Source organism: Pinus tabuliformis, chromosome Q (genome assembly GCF_031772625.1).
Source record: "Pinus tabuliformis cultivar Carrire ecotype Pingquan chromosome Q, CPIR1, whole genome shotgun sequence".
Classification (NCBI taxonomy): Eukaryota; Viridiplantae; Streptophyta; class Pinopsida; order Pinales; family Pinaceae; genus Pinus; species Pinus tabuliformis.
The window spans coordinates 889,674,531-889,680,240 of record NC_142296.1 but is presented as its reverse complement, the minus strand read 5'-3'; the positions used below and the strand labels follow the sequence as shown (position 1 = coordinate 889,680,240).

Here is a 5,710-nt window from a genome sequence, read left to right as displayed (position 1 = left end):
TAGCAAAAAAACCAAGTTTTGGATTTTTGAAATTTGACTCCAATTGCTCAGAAAATGCATCTCAAATTTGTTGCTTGAAAACTGCCACCAAATTTGTTGAGACATGGACCATCTTTGAATTTTTCAATTTTGGAGATGAATACATTTTCTAGCTTCAAATATGGTGAAAGGCCATCCATATTAGAATTAATGAAAGCTTGAACTAGTCATCTGTTAATGTTGTCAAATGGCCTGGAAGCAATGTGGGAATGACCAAAGTTAAAACAACAACTTCCATTTTTCCATAGAAAAAAAAAACCTTATTTGAAAATAAACCTAGTCAAGGATGAAAATAGAGATCCAATGAAACATACAACTACAGGTTTTCTATCACATATGGCACCGATCATAAATCCAACAACAAAATCATTCGAAGTATTTCCGATGTTTTTCCCTTACCTATCACATCCATACATTCTGACTCTCAGCCATAAACCCAACAACAAAATCATTCCAAGTATTTGCGATGTTTTTCCCTTACCTATCACATCCATACATTTTGACTCTCGGAGATGAAATCGAGAATCAGATATTGGCAAACTGATATTGAATCCTATTGGTGTTAAGAATTTATCTATACATTGTGTTTTGCAAGTGGGCATATATTAGGTATGAGGTGATGTGATTCAATAATCATGTGGTATATTCGGTGGCATGGTATTCAGATATTGTATTTTAGTATAATAGAGTGGTTGGATCAGTGGGAGCAGAAAAACATCGGTGCATAAATGGCCTTATATCTCGAGAAATATTAAATCTCAGCTAAAACTGCATATCTGAGACTCTCAGTGTGTGCTATGCATCCACACCCACCAGTGTAATGGCAGCAGCAAACAGCTCTTGGGACTGGGGGTACTATGATAATCTAATTCTCGACATAGATTTTCTTGGCAATATCTCGATTGCTCTGTGATGAATGGACGCATGGCGATGTTTACAATATGCTTGCATCGACACCTTTGCCTCAGATATTTCAGCAACCCCAACTGTCAATCTTGTCCCTTGATAATGAAGGTGAATCCAGTCAGGCAACTGCTTCTTATTTTTGCCAAATTCAAGACTTTTCTCAAGATAATAATCCCCGTTGTAAAAGAAGACGAATGCTTCTATTTCCTGGAGATGAGGCTTTTGGTCAATCATGTATGGCGTTCGATGATCCCTTCCACCAGTATGGATCCATAAGGAACAATTCTGGCTATGACAGCTTCAGAAGTGCATGTGAAAGCATGCAGCTCCCTGAATCAAGTTCAAGTTCTCTGTGGTTATCTGGTAATGATGACTTTCTTGGCTCCAAAAATGTATGCATGGAACAATGCCCTGAGAAATGGATGCCAAAATATATTACGGAACAACTTCTTCAGGAGTCAAGTACGGATGCTCTTTGCGGTCTTCTTTTGTTGGACACATGCATGCCTTATGGCAGTCTATCACTTGGTGTTAGAACATTAATCGTGCCTGACCGTATGATGGCATTTATCAGTGAAGAGTGGCTGTAGTCAACAAATTTAGGTAGATAATAAATAGTAGTAAGTGAATCGCTGTAGTGGATCTGTGTATAAATTTCTATGTTTGCAAATGATGAAGCTCATTCCATGAGTCTTCCAGTTTCTGATATGGTATTAGAGCTGACGGTTTAAACTCGAGTTTGTTACCACCTGGAGATATATGTTTGTAAGAACTGTGTTGCATTATGGTGTGGTTGTGAACTTGAGAAGGAGCTGTGCGTGTAGTTGTGCTCATATAGTTGGGAGCTGTGTGCTCAGCCAGTTGTTGGCTCACTCAGGTGAGCTGTGAGGAAGGCCCAGTGGTGCCTGAATAAGGTAGGATCTGTGTTAGAAGAGTGTTGTGTTAAGTGCAGACTGTGTGAGGTGAGGCGGAGCGATGTGGCTAGCCTTGATGTGCATCTGCCAGGGTGTCAATCACCATGTCGAATCTTGTGTGTTGAGGATGCATTGAGTTCTGTGTTGCTTGGATGCTTAGAGGAGGTTTCGGTGGTGTGAAGGTCTCAAGGAGTGAGATCCCATTTATGTTTGAAGAGTGGTGGATTGTGTGCCACCTGGAGTATTTTTTTTAAAAGTTGTTTGTTGCAGAGTGTTGTTGAAAGAGAATCATTGAAGCACCGTGTGTGGAGCCTGGAGGGCCGAGGAGAGCCGCTTGTTGAAGGAGCTACGGATTTCCCAGGAGGAGCTGTGAAGTGCTGGTAAAAGAGGGCGCTGTGTGTTGAGAGCTTGAGAGCCGCAGAAGCGCCGCTGTTGTGAATCTTGGAGGAGACTGTGTGTTAAGCGTTGGAGCCGTGAGGAGCTTCCTGGAGAAGCGACCTGCATTAATACTGCTAGACAATTATATTTTGAGTCGATGACTGTTTGAGTAGCATTGTGGTGCTGTGAAGATTGGAACGTTGTTGTTGCTCTCTGTTCTTCATGTTCTTTGAATGTTGTAGAAAAATCGGTTTGCAGCGGGTAAAGGCTTTGGTGAAGGTCGAATTGGTTGAAGTTGTCTGATGAATGTGATTTCTGTGTTCTAGAGACGAAATGAGGAGAGAGCACTACGGTCATTTGTTTATGTTTAGAGCTCAAAAGAGCCTTCGTTGGAACAAGCATGGACCCCTTAGCAAGAAGTCAAAAATGAAATATATTGTTGTAAGCCTAGCTGAGACTTAGACCAGCAGGCAAAGTTAAATTTTAGGTCGTCGTGATTAAGGGGAGGTGTTAGAACATTAATCACGCCTGACCGTATGACGACATTAGTCGGCATAGAGCGGCTGTAGTCGACGTGTTAGTCGGTAAAGAGTGGCTATAGTCAGCAGATTTAGGTAGATAATAAATAGCAGTAAGTGAATCACTATAGTGGATCTGTGTATAAATTTCTATGTTTGTAAATGTAATGATGAAGCTCATTCCACGAGTCTTCCAGTTTCTGATACTTGGCTGCGAGGAACATTTGGATCCTGTAGGCAAAGGCTCATTTTATAATGAAGGGGAAGCATATATTGTCGTGCAACATGTGAGATCTCTTATTTTTGCTGGAGTGATGCCAATGGACATTGCCTTGCAGTACAATTATATAGCTCAAGTCCAGCTCTTGCGTGAATGGCTTGATCAAATACCAGAAGTTGCAGGTATCCAGGTTGCAAGCATAGCAGAGGTGAACATTTCCAAGGGAAACGAAACCTTTGGTGCACTTGTGCAGATTGTCATGGAGAAGCAGGAGGAGATCAGTGATTTAAAATTTTTATCAGGCTTGAAGTTCCTTGTTGATTTTTGTGTTGCGGTCAAGATGCTAGATGAAAATAGAAAACAGGCAGACAATGAATTTTAGAGTGAATTTGAACTAATGAGCAAAATCAGGCATCCAAACATGAGGACTTTGCCAATTATCCCAACTGAAGATGAAATATCTTCCCATGGCACAGAACAATTGCCTGTCAACAGAATACGCTAGACTTATAATAGTGTTGACGAATACTTGTCCACACACTTTCATTTGGTCCGTGAGGACTGCTTCGCCTCTCTGAGGCATGACTTCCGCAAGAATCTTGTCCCAGATAATATTAAGAGATACAAGGAAGTGAAATTAATGTGGATCCAATGCGGGGATCAAGGTCTGGAGCACTGCATCCGTTTCAGAGCAACAAAAGAGAATCCAGTTGATTGGAGCTCGTCGAAACAAATTATGTCTGGTGCACTGCTGTGCATTTCCTCTGATGGATTTCAGAACTATGCATGGGGAATTGTCAAGGAGCGAGACATCAAAGCCTTTGAGAAGGGAATTGTTGTTTTACAGCTGATTGAAGAATGAAAGAGCTTCCTTTCTTGGAGCACTTTTGTCATTACAACCCCAAGTTATGGAGTCGGGTTATTTAAAAAAGAGGCAATCGAAGGATGGATATGATTTCGGATTGAAGCTAAAGAGGGCTATACATATATAACTGATAATTCTCAATTGATGCAAAAGAGCAGAGCTGGGCTGAGCTGGATTGGATTATTATTAATTTAAAAGTTGAATAAACCAGTGATGATAAGAAAGAGTAACTCACAAAACAGAGTTGTATGTATGTATTTATTATTAATTTGAAAATGGATATTATATATATTAATTTGAAAGTTTAATAAACTTGTCAAAAGAAAAGGAGGGTAACCGCAAGATGATAGAAGCGGGAAGTTGGTTCCATTAAACTCAATAAATTCATTGGTGGGTTTAATTGACATGTTAAAAACCTTGGATTAAAGCAATGGACACATAACACAATACACAGAGACATGCGTACACAGGTAGTTAAGCTGAATCTGAATCTAGAGACATGCGTACATAGGTGGATAGAAATGGTATGGTTAAAATTATGGAGGAGGAAACACGGCATTGAATGAAAAATTTATTGGTATGGTGGACACATCCTAGGAGGAAACACATGCTCTTAACATAGGAGAACAGATCTCCCATTGGATGTGGGTCCCCATTCCCTCCCCGCTACAAAATCTCTTTCCCTACAAAAACTTCCACAGGTTTTTAATTATTTTCTTAATTAATTGTTACAAGCAGGAATCATTTCCTGCAGCTCAAGATGGTTTCTGAGGGTCCCAGTGGCAAATCGGTGAATCTGCATTTCCAATCTACAAACGAAACCAATTCCCAACTCTTGGGCAGTGAATTTGGTAACGCATAAGAGCGTTTGAAGAAATCAAAGAAAACCATTCATGAACAGAACTCCATTGGCTCTTGGGAGGACATCCCCTCCCCAAAAGATTCTCTTTCCCTACAAACACTTCCACAGGTTTTCTTTGTCAATTTTTTTTAATTAATCATTCGAAGCAACAACTATTTTGTGCAGCTGGAGATGGTTCAGATCCACCATGAAGTAGTGGATTGGCAAATCCACACGGGAAATAAGTTCCCCACCTAATCAGTAAACGGTAGGCCTGTGGCCTTTTCATCTTACCAACATGGATCCCTCTATTCTTTGAGGAATTAAATTGTATGTCTCTGCAGTCACTGTCAACTGAGATCATGCTTCTAAGATGCTACTCACTGAGAGGCGTGAATGGCTCTGTTTGTATTTGGTTTCAAGACCTAAGCTACTTACTTGCTTTAGAATGCCAAGCTCAATGGAAACTATGAAACAAAGCCACTCTAATTGGGTTATGCCAAAATAAAATATCGCACCCTCTGCATGCTCCATATGACCGAGCATCAAAATAGAATATGGTGCTTCTCTCTCTGATCTTTATTTTCAACAAAACCACTAGTCAACATACATGTATTTCTGCATAAAGGGTTGTAGGTAGATATCTACGATACTGACTGCACTTTGAAGAATATAATATTTTCTGGAAACATTAGAGATCTAAGCTCTAGTTTATGAGGAATGTTATATAGCACAGTTGTGGATATGCGGAATTTTTCAGGGATTGAAGAAAAAAATCATGATATATTTCTCCAATCTGATATATTTCTGAATAGCATCTAAATAATGTAATTCCAATTTTGATAAATAAAAGTAAGCTTAAAAAAAAGGACCAAAACTGATGTAACTAGAAATTGCACCATATGTTGCAAAAGAAACGCCATAAGGTATAGGAAAGAGTACCATAGAAGAAAAAGATGTTATATTTTATGTAGTTTAATTGAATATTTAAATTATAAATATGAATTAAAGATAACAATTAGAGTTATT

The 5,710-nt window shown here is 39.4% G+C and overlaps 1 pseudogene; it reads left to right on the top strand.

Moving 5' to 3' along the window:
- Positions 1–674: 674 nt before the first annotated feature.
- On the top strand, positions 675–1,535 carry LOC149222325 (uncharacterized; annotated as a pseudogene).
- Positions 1,536–5,710: the final 4,175 nt, after the last annotated feature.